Here is a 10131-nt window from a genome sequence, read left to right as displayed (position 1 = left end):
GAACTGACCAGGCACTGACTCAACTGACCTTTCCGACTGAATTTTCAAGAAAAGTTACCATTTTTAGAGAAATTGTACGGAATGATCACTGGATTGAAGTGAATTACAGACCAAAGTTGGGTTTGAGCTAGAACAAAAGTCAGTAATACTGACATGAACTAAAATCAAAGCTTGAACACTAGCTCAATTGACTGAACTCAGCTCAATTTCAGCTGAAAGAGCTGAAATGGACTAAAATGGGTTCCTGGACACTTAGAAATGGTTTTGAACTGAAACTGGAGCACTCAAACTCCTGGTGAGCTCAAGTTAGACTCTGGGGAGTATGACTGACTATGAATGAGTGACTCAGAGATAATTGACTTGGATTTGAGTGAGAAATGAGCTCATTTCTGAAGAAATGATCCCATTTTGGCAGGAATGGTCAGAAATGTAAATGGTTTGTTCATTGTGAGCTCGGATGAGCTTGAAATGATTGATATTCTAAATGTTCTGAACTGACCAATGAGCTTGGTTGACTCCAACTGACTGGTCTGGGATGACCTAGGGGTAAAATGGTAATTTTCCTAATGAAAGTTGGTAAAATGGTGATTTTCTTAAACTGACTCGGGGTTTGACTCCTACACTGACCCAACAGGGTTGGCACTGCACGAGGAGGGTTGTTTGAGAATGGATGAGGAAAATTTGGGGTGTTTACAGATGCCCCTCTTTGCTACTAAGCCGGCTTGAAGACGAGCTTAGTGGTAAAGAAAAACACACCAAATTTGGGCTATAAAAATGCCCCAGTTAGAAGGATCTGACTGGATATGAAAATATTAGCCCTGATGAAAATGGTAGATATGAAATGGAGAATAAAGAAGAAAACTTTTACCTCAAAAGAAGTGAGATTCAGGTTTTGCCCTTAACCTAGATGGGACGGAAAATTCCTCGTGTAGAAACGAAGCTCAGGTTTGACCCTTAACCTGACCGGAGAATGAAATACCTCATCAGAATGAGGCTCAGGTTTGTACCCTTATCCTGATTGGAAAATGAAATACCTCATCGAAGGAGGCTCAGGTTTGTACCCTTATCCTGATTGGGAGGAGAATAAAATACCTCATCAAAGGAGGCACAGGTTTGTACCCTTATCCTGATTGAGCGGAAAATGAAATACCTCATCAAAGGAGGCTCAGGTTTGTACCCTTATCCTGATTGGGCGGAAAATGATGGGATTCTCGAAAGAAGAACCCATGATGGAACCTTCGGACTTCCGCACAATGAATCCGATAGGGGTTTTGCAAAAGGATGAAATTGGGGTCCCTAAAGCTTGAAAAGGGGTTTGATTTTGGGCGTCTCATTGCTGAGACTAAATAACTTTTGAAATTGATGACCTTTTGCGAGAAAATGATTGGTGGCTTAACCTCAAGCCAAAATTGGACTGTCTATGGTGGGACAGTGGGGACACAGGGAAGTGTGCGAATCTAAGAGCCCATGTGCTCAGATTATACCAACAGAAGGGAAGGAATCTTGAAAACTCCCGTTATCAAGTCCTTAAAAGGGATAACAACTGATGTCAGGATGCGCCAAAGATGAACCTCAAGCTCTCGCTTCACGCTAGGATAGCTAGAAAATATTGTCAAAATGTTGAAAATTATTATTGATTCAAAATAATTTAAAATGATGCACATTGTTTTGAAAATATTCCCTCTTTTCTACCTGAAATATTACCTCCGATTGGGCTTAACTTCGTAGAATCAAGATTTGAATTCAATTTTCTTGCAATTGACTTTCTTTCAAGGAGGCTATCAATTTCCTTGATATGAATAGAAACTAGAGTATTCTTGATATTATGAAAGCAATTGGTGAAGGAATATTGATAATAGAATTTCATAAATTTTAAAGAAGATTCTTCACAGATTCGGCAGTCTGATATCCTGGGATTCTTTTCTCATGATGATCTTTCTGCCCACTTTTTTTTTCTTTTTTTTTTGGCAGAATTAGAACTCTCTTAAGATTTTGGGGATTTTATTACATCATCTTTCATTTTGGAGATGTCTTGACTTTTCTCTCTTTTTTTTTGAAAGGGTACGTCACAAACTCCATCTTGGAAATGTTCCGATCCTTCTTTTTCTCTCAGGGATTATATCGACAGTTATTGACTCATTGATTGGAAATCTCTTGATGATAGCGGAAATTAAATATCCTTTAGGGTTTGTCGGGAGGCTCATTGCAGTCGCCTTCATCTTGACGGTGCTCTGAACTTTCCCTGGAAGGATCCGTCACAAACTTCGTCATCTTGGAGATGATTCAAATCTTCTTTGGCCCCGGGGGTCTACTCGCCTAATTCGCCTTCATCTTGACGACAATTGAGAGATCCCATTTGCAGATATTTAATTGCAGCTTAGGTGATTGAGGAGATATAGGGATTTAATGGATTTTTCTGTATCACCAGGATATTTCAACTGCTTTATTTTCCAAGAATGATATTTAAAAATGTGCCATTGACTGCGATCAATACCGATCACTTATGGCTTTGCAACAATATTGAATTTCCTTTGTTGGCATATCGAGGATTTATTCTTCATCCTTTTGGTCGGCCAATAGAAAGACTCTGAATTTTGAATCATTTTTCGTGAAAGCTTTATCCTTTTGGAAGTAATACTGAAGGTATTCTGAGGTAATGTTTTTGTGCAATAAAGATTTTGAAATCAACAAATATTTAATGACAAATTGGCAAAATTTTATTGAAATCCTTGGTGAGAGTGAGCATTTGAAGCACAACGCAACACATCCATGACAGAAATTTTCTTCTCCTTTCCCCAAAGGAGAAGATTCAGAAATTGGAAATAGGAATTACTCCTCTCTTCCCTGAAGAGGAGGTGTTTGCAAAACGAACTTTCGAAGAGAAATTAAGCTTTCGTCAAAACTTCCTAACATTAGGCTTCTCTTATGGAAATGGGGCCGGTAATGGTGAGGTCGGTGAATTGGTCATGAAGGAATGAGTCCATCACACTCTCCCTGAAAAGAGGGTCCTTCACTATGAAATGGCCTAGTACGAAATTATGGTCACAAGAAAAGCGAACTTCCGTCGAAGCTCTCCCTGAACTAAGGGTTCCTTGTATGAAATTGAAATTTTGTTTTGCAAATGGTTCACATAGACACGAGTCCCTTCAAACTCTCCCTGAAAAGGGGCTAGGTGAACAAAGGATAGCATGCTAAAAGAACGAGCTCCCTTGAACTCTCCCTGTAAAAAGGGTCTCTCGCAAGAGAAAATGACTGAAATTGGTATTGGGTGACCAAAAGGGTTGAAATTGGAAATTGGAAATTGGAAATTTGGAAATTTAGAATTTGGAAATTGATATTTGGAAATTGGAAATTGATTGACCCGAAGGTCGAAATTGGAAATTGGTTGACCCAAAGGTCGAAATTGAAATTTTGGAAATTGATTGACCCGAAGGTCGAAATTGGAATTGATTGACCCAAAGGTCGAAATTGGAAATTTGGAAATTGGGTGGCTCGAGGGCCGAATTGGTACTTGGATGGCCTGAGGGCCGACATTGGAAATTGGTTTACTGGGAAAAATATGGGTTCAATAGGAATTCACCCTAAGAACGACATTGGTTCTATTGAGAACGACATTGGTTCACTAGGAACGACATGGGTTCAATAGGGATTCAGCCTAAGAACTATTAATTCCATAGGAATTTAACATATGGATCACATCGGTTCAGCAGAGGTTTGACCTACGAACTATCAATTCCATAGGGATTTAACCTAAGGACCATAGTTTAAGAAGGAAGGATTCAACTTGTGAGCTTTGAATGGACCAGGTGTAAACTGGGCTTTGAGGGAAGATTCAAATCAGAATTCAAATCTTCAAGGAAAACTAAATGAATTGGGTTTTGAAAGAAAATTCGAGTCGGAACTCTAAGTTTCTAGACCAATTCTAGACATTTGAATTGGATTTGGAAGAAAATTCGAGTCAGAACTCTAATTTTCTAGACCAATTCAGAAGGAAAAGAAAATTCAGGTCGGAACTCGAATCTTCGAAGGAAAACTGGATCCATTGGAAGGAAAGAAAATTCGAGTCGGAACTCAAATCCTGCAGGCAAACTAAACCGGTTAGAAGGAAAGAAAATTCAAGTCGGAACTCGAATCCCGAGGAAAAACTAGACTAATTAGAAAGAAAGAAAATTCGAGTCGGAACTCGAATCCCGATGAAAAACTAGACTAATTAGAAGGAAAGAAAATTCGAGTCGGAACTCGAATCCCGAAGGAAAACTAAACCGGTTAGAAGGAAAGAAAATTCGAGTCGGAACTCAAATCCCGAAGGAAAACTAGACTAGCATGGATTAGGTTTGAAAACATTAACCAGTAAACCAGATTTAGAAAGTTTGACCAATAAAAATTGGATTTTGAAAGTACGACCAATAACAATTGGATTTTAAAAGATGTACCAGTGTGAATACCGGATTTTGGAAATGAACCAATATAAGTACTGGATTTTGAAAATGGATGAGTATAAATACTGTTTTTGGAAGAATTACCAGCACGAACACTGGATTTTGAAGATTTACTAGCACAAACACTGGATTTAGAAAATTTTACCAGCACGAACACTGGTTTTTGAAAATCTTACCAGCACAAACACTGGATTTTTTTGAAAATTTACCAGCATGAACACTGGATTTAGAAAATTTTACCAATACAGACACTGGATTTAGAAAATTTTACCAGCACGAACACTGGATTTTTAAAAATTTACCCAACTGATTCTGATGAGAGATTTTCAATCTTCATCCTCACGATGACTTAGACAACTGTCGGGGTCTCAGGATTTATCCCTTAACCTGAAGGGGAAGTTCAGGTTTATCCCTTAACCTGAAAGGGGAAGTTCAGGTTTATCCCTTAACCTGAAGGGGAAATGAATATGATGCATATGTATGTGAATGAATGCATGCAAATGCAAATGAATGCAAAATGATGTAAATGGATGCACATGCATGTAAAATGAGAGATTTGTTTGATCCTGCCAGCATACAAGATATTTTGAAAATAATTTTCAAAATAATGCCCCAGTGTAACTGGGAAAGAAGAAATTGACCATTGTTGAAGAAAGTATATTGAGGAATTACAAAGGATGGAATAGAGGATTTAAGTATAGAAATTTTTCAAATGTTGAGCATTGATGGGGTCTGATAATTCCACACCATCGGCATTGATGAGCAGATATGAATTGCAGGGTAATGCTTCCTCGACAACATAGGGCCCTTCCCAATTCGGCGACCATTTGCCACCCGGGCGGTGCTTGAGATAGTTCATTGATCTGAGCACTAGATCATTGACTTAGAATTTTCTTTCAATGACAAATTTCGCATATTGTCTAGCTACCCTCTGCCGATATGATTGAGTGTGCTCTGCTGCTCTGAGTCTTCTTTCATTGAGCAAATCAAGCTGCACTAGCCGTTGTTGCTGATACTGATCAAGAGGTAATTCTAGAAGTGATGCAAATTTCAGAGCAGGTTTCTGAACTTGTAGAGGCAGTACTACTTTAGTTCCGTAGACAAGTTCTGACGGAGTAGCCTTAGTTGGAGTTCGAATGGTGGTTCTGTATGCTAACAATGCATCATGGATCTTCTCATGCTAGTCACGGTCTGTTTTCAAAGTTCGCTCCAAGATTCTAATAAGAATTTTATTGGTGGCCTCTGCCTGACCATTCCCTTGAGGATAATAAAGAGCGGAGAAATGATGATGGATTTTGAACTTCGAACAGAAAGTTCTCATTTTCTCATTCTTGAAATGACTGCCATTATCTGACAAAATATCATGCGGTATGCCAAAACGACATAGGATATTTTTGTGGATGAACGAGACCACATGTCAACCTTCTACTATGCGTAGAGTGATAGCTTCGACCCATTTAGTAAAATATTCTGTTGCGGCAAGAAAATATTTGTAGTTGTTTGAAGCAGGAGTGATGGGGCCCACAACATCAAAAATCCACATAGAAAACGGCCATGGAGAGATAACAAATTGCAAATATGTTGCTGACGCATGAACGAAAGGTGCATGTATCTGGCATAGAGCACACTTCTTCACAAAATGGTAGCAATCTTGTAGCATAGTCTTCCAATAATATCCCGCCCAGATGATTTGCTTGATAAGAGTTTGGTAGCCGACGTGACCACTGCAAATGCCTTAGTGTACCTCTCGCATGACTTCTTTGGCTTCAACTTCGTCTAGGCATCTGAAATATTCAGAACTGAATCCACGATGATAGAGGACATCAGAGAGAATCAAATATTGAGCAGACATGTGCCAAATCACTTATTGTTCTTGCCAGTGATATTATGAGAGAAGGAGACATATGTCTTCTCTTTGATGGGAGTCTTTCTGAGACTGTCTTCAGCTTGCTCAGACATCATCCTAATCATCATTTTCTTGAACATCTGATATGTAGCAGGATCAATGTCATCCCTATCATTCAGACTCTGTCTTTTGGCAGATTTTGGAGAATCTATTTCTTCTTGCCTGCTTCTAAAATCACTGATGCACTGACACAATGGTGTCATCTTGCTTGATCTGATCTGAACCACTTGAAAATACCGATATTCTCTGCAGAATGTGATGGATGATTAAATTTTGATGATGAAGATTTGGGATAGAAATGAATATAGGAAAAATATTTGATGAAAATTTGGTAGACAATTGGAAGAACATCCCATTACTAGGGATCGGGTCGCCACTGGAGTCACGACAATTATGTTGTCATTCTTTGCAAGGAGAACGAACAACTGCAAATATGTCTTGTCACCTAGGCGAGGTCGTCAAACCATGAAAATTGAAGGATTTTTTTTTTTATTGAAGGAAAATTTTGATTACATCAATAGTAGACTTGAGAAAAAGGGAGCATATAGACAGTCTGCCACCACTCTTAATGATCAACAAAGACACGAGGACCGAGGAAAAGAGTGAGAATGATGAAAGAATCACAGTCATATTTGGCAGAATGGTATGTTTCAGACCACTACGCTGATGCAAGGTCAAACTCTGGCATAACTCCTGATAGCAGTCGCATCTCTATGTGCTTCTGTCTCTGAGAAAACTGTCGAACACACCGCTCTGAATGATAATAAGCACAGAAGAATGAACCAAGCAACTTGAATCTCTTGCCATATGCATAGGTGTATCTGGGAGACGATAATTCTCGATCAAAATAATCCCATACCACTTCCTCTTCATGCAGATAATCGATCAGGAACCGGTACCGTGCAACTGGAAGGAGCTTCTTGTTGTTGTATCTGAATGAACTGGCTCTGGTCGGCACATGCTGAAGGAACCAGAACTGAAGTGCATAAGTACATTCCTCGACTAAAATGGACTCTCCAAGCGTGAAGCAGGTCAGTCCTCTATATAGAAAAGCAAGCGCGGCCATGGCCATCGAGAGACGGTTGGTCTGTCGACTCCCCATCTTCTCATAAGCTGTACTATTCTGACATCCACATAGTTCTGTCCGTTTGGAAAGAAAGCAAGTCCCACAGTGCACAAAAACATCGCATGCTGAATTCTCTCTCGAGCTGTTCTGGACAGCGAGCTGACTTCTGCGAATTCACCATACTGTTGGTAGATCTCGATCAGGCTCACGTACTCATTCCCGTTTTCTTCAATCAGTGACCAAGACTTGCGCCCTGTCATGCAAGCTACGACATCTTTGGGGTCTAGACCCTTGACATTGATCAGAAACTGCTGCTCTAACGGATCTCCAGGCTGACCGGCTGGCTCAGGCAGTCTCATAATCTCTGAAAATTCATCCATCAGTAGTGTCATCTCGCCCCACGGGAACCAGAATGTGCAAGTGCGTGGATTCCACCGCTTTGCCAGTGCATGAATCAGATTGCCGTTGACTGTCAACTTTCCCACTACAGATGCCAATTCCAACCCGCAATCGCTCAAGTGGTCCGGAAACATACGAGAGAAGTTTTTGAACCAGATATAGTACCACCGGGGGAAGAAGGGTCCGGTGCTAAGAGATCGATGCTCAGGAAGACTTTGTCGCACCTCATAGGAGATGTGACCCTTAGGAAAAATAGAATCGAGCTGACTGGATGCCATTGGACTGAAAGACAAGAAAACTGGAATTAGACTTTGAAAAAATACAAGAATTTTGAAAATTGCAAGCAGGATAAAATGAAAGCTGGAAATTCGAAGTCCAGAGGACGAAAGAATGAAAAATCTCCTGGAGTTTTCAAGAAAAGGTGGATAATTTAAAAAAATCATCCAGGGCTTTTTAGAAAAAGGAGATATTTCACAAAAGATGGAAAATTGTTCGGTATTTTGGAAAAATTGGGAAAAATATGAGAAAATAAGACGAAAATGAATATCATACATTCACAAACAATTATGCACATACAACAATCCCTAAGAAGCTGACTCTAAATGCATTGATTTTGAAAGAGCTTTAGAACCATAATCCTGACTCTAGGCTCAGATCAACTGTGTCCAATCATGCTATGCCGATATACTCGAGCCGAGGCTCGATGTACGTGGCATAAAACTCATCTCCGGGTCTAGGCTTGTGTTTTTCCAACATCCTTGAGCGCCTGCCGATATACGTTGGACTATGGCCCTTGGTACGTGGTAGGGGGGCGTTAGCCCAAATAAGTGGCCCAGTTGTGAGGCTCTGTCCCGAACTATGGTTCTGGAAGAGAGCCCAGCAACGTGAAGACCGGGTAGACATAGGTGGGGTGGTTTTTGAAATATGATCACATGCAGGCAAACAGAGGGCTTTAAGTCCTAAAGAGATAGAATTTTGAAAACTTTTTAAAGAAGCAAACATTGTTTTCATACCAATCCTAGATTGAGGAGTGTTGTATTTCAGACCTAAGTCTAAGTGAGCATGAATAATTCTCCTCAATATGGTTCTACCAAACCATGCCTAGTCTACATGCAATCCATGTCAGCTGGGTTCAAGTCTAGACTTCTAGGTTCACATGATATCAGAAATTAAAAGCTGACAGTTTATAGAGCACGATTTTGATAACTAAGCTAAGTCAAAGCACATAATTGATCAGACGAAGACAGGTTCCATCACGATCGCCAAACCTGTTATCATCGCAAAAATTTTTCCCCTCCCTTGCGAGAGAGAAACGAATTTCGCGAGTCAAACACGACCAAAGTTTTGAAAATGGTTTTTGAAAATTAACTCGCCTCCGTTTTGAAAATTTGCGGGAAAATTCCATGGAATGGGATCCGCCTGTCGGTACGAGATTCAACCGTTCTTGGCGTCTTTACCAGGGGTAATTGAACCAAGGATCAATTACGTGCTTTAACTTGACTCAAATATCTAAATTATGCTCTATTTTTCCTAGAATGCACAAAGAATCAGGCTTGTGCTATGGAGTTTTGAAAAATGCAAGTTTGAGAAAATATGATGTTTGCTTTGGAAAATTGAAATGCATTTAGAAAAGGACTGAAAAATGCTTGAAAATGGAATTCCTAGGAAAATCCTTGAATTTTATTGGAAATCAGAAATTTGCATTGGAAAGTGATTTCTCAGGAAAATTTGAACTTTAGAAAACCGATTTTGAAATTTGAAATTGCTTTTCTGAGAAAATGGATTTGAGAATTCTGAGAAAATCTAAGAAATTCATTGAAAAATGACTTTTGAAATGGAAAATGAATTCTCAGGAAAAACTGGAAAATATGAGAAAATCGATTTCTGAAAACTTGGGATTTTGAAATTTGAGAATTTGAAAACATAGGAAAATCTTGATTTGAACTTGGGAAGTGCTTTGAAATGTCATTTGAAAACTTAGGATTTTGAGAAAATCAGATCCTGAGAAAGACTTGGAAATTCTTGAGAAAAATGGATTTTTTTGAAATTGAAATTGGAAAATGAATTTGAAAACAATGAAATTTGAATAATATGAATGAATGAATATGAATTTTAAAAGGGAATTTCATTGAGGAATTAAGAAATCCTTTTGAAGTTTTGAAAAATGCAGTGCATTTTTTAAGTTAGCCTAAGTGTGTAGGCTGAATGTGGCTAATATGAAGATCATAAATCTTGGTTTTCTTCGTATTCTGACTATGGCCATAAATACGAATCCCACCGAGTTTATAAACTCCATAAAAGCTTGTGCACGTGCCATTCGT

This window comes from Nuphar pumila, chromosome 6 (genome assembly GCF_984573655.1).
Source record: "Nuphar pumila chromosome 6, dmNupPumi1.hap1.1, whole genome shotgun sequence".
Lineage (NCBI taxonomy): Eukaryota > Viridiplantae > Streptophyta > Magnoliopsida > Nymphaeales > Nymphaeaceae > Nuphar > Nuphar pumila.
The sequence above is the reverse complement of the archived record's forward strand: the minus strand, read 5'-3'. Positions refer to the sequence as shown.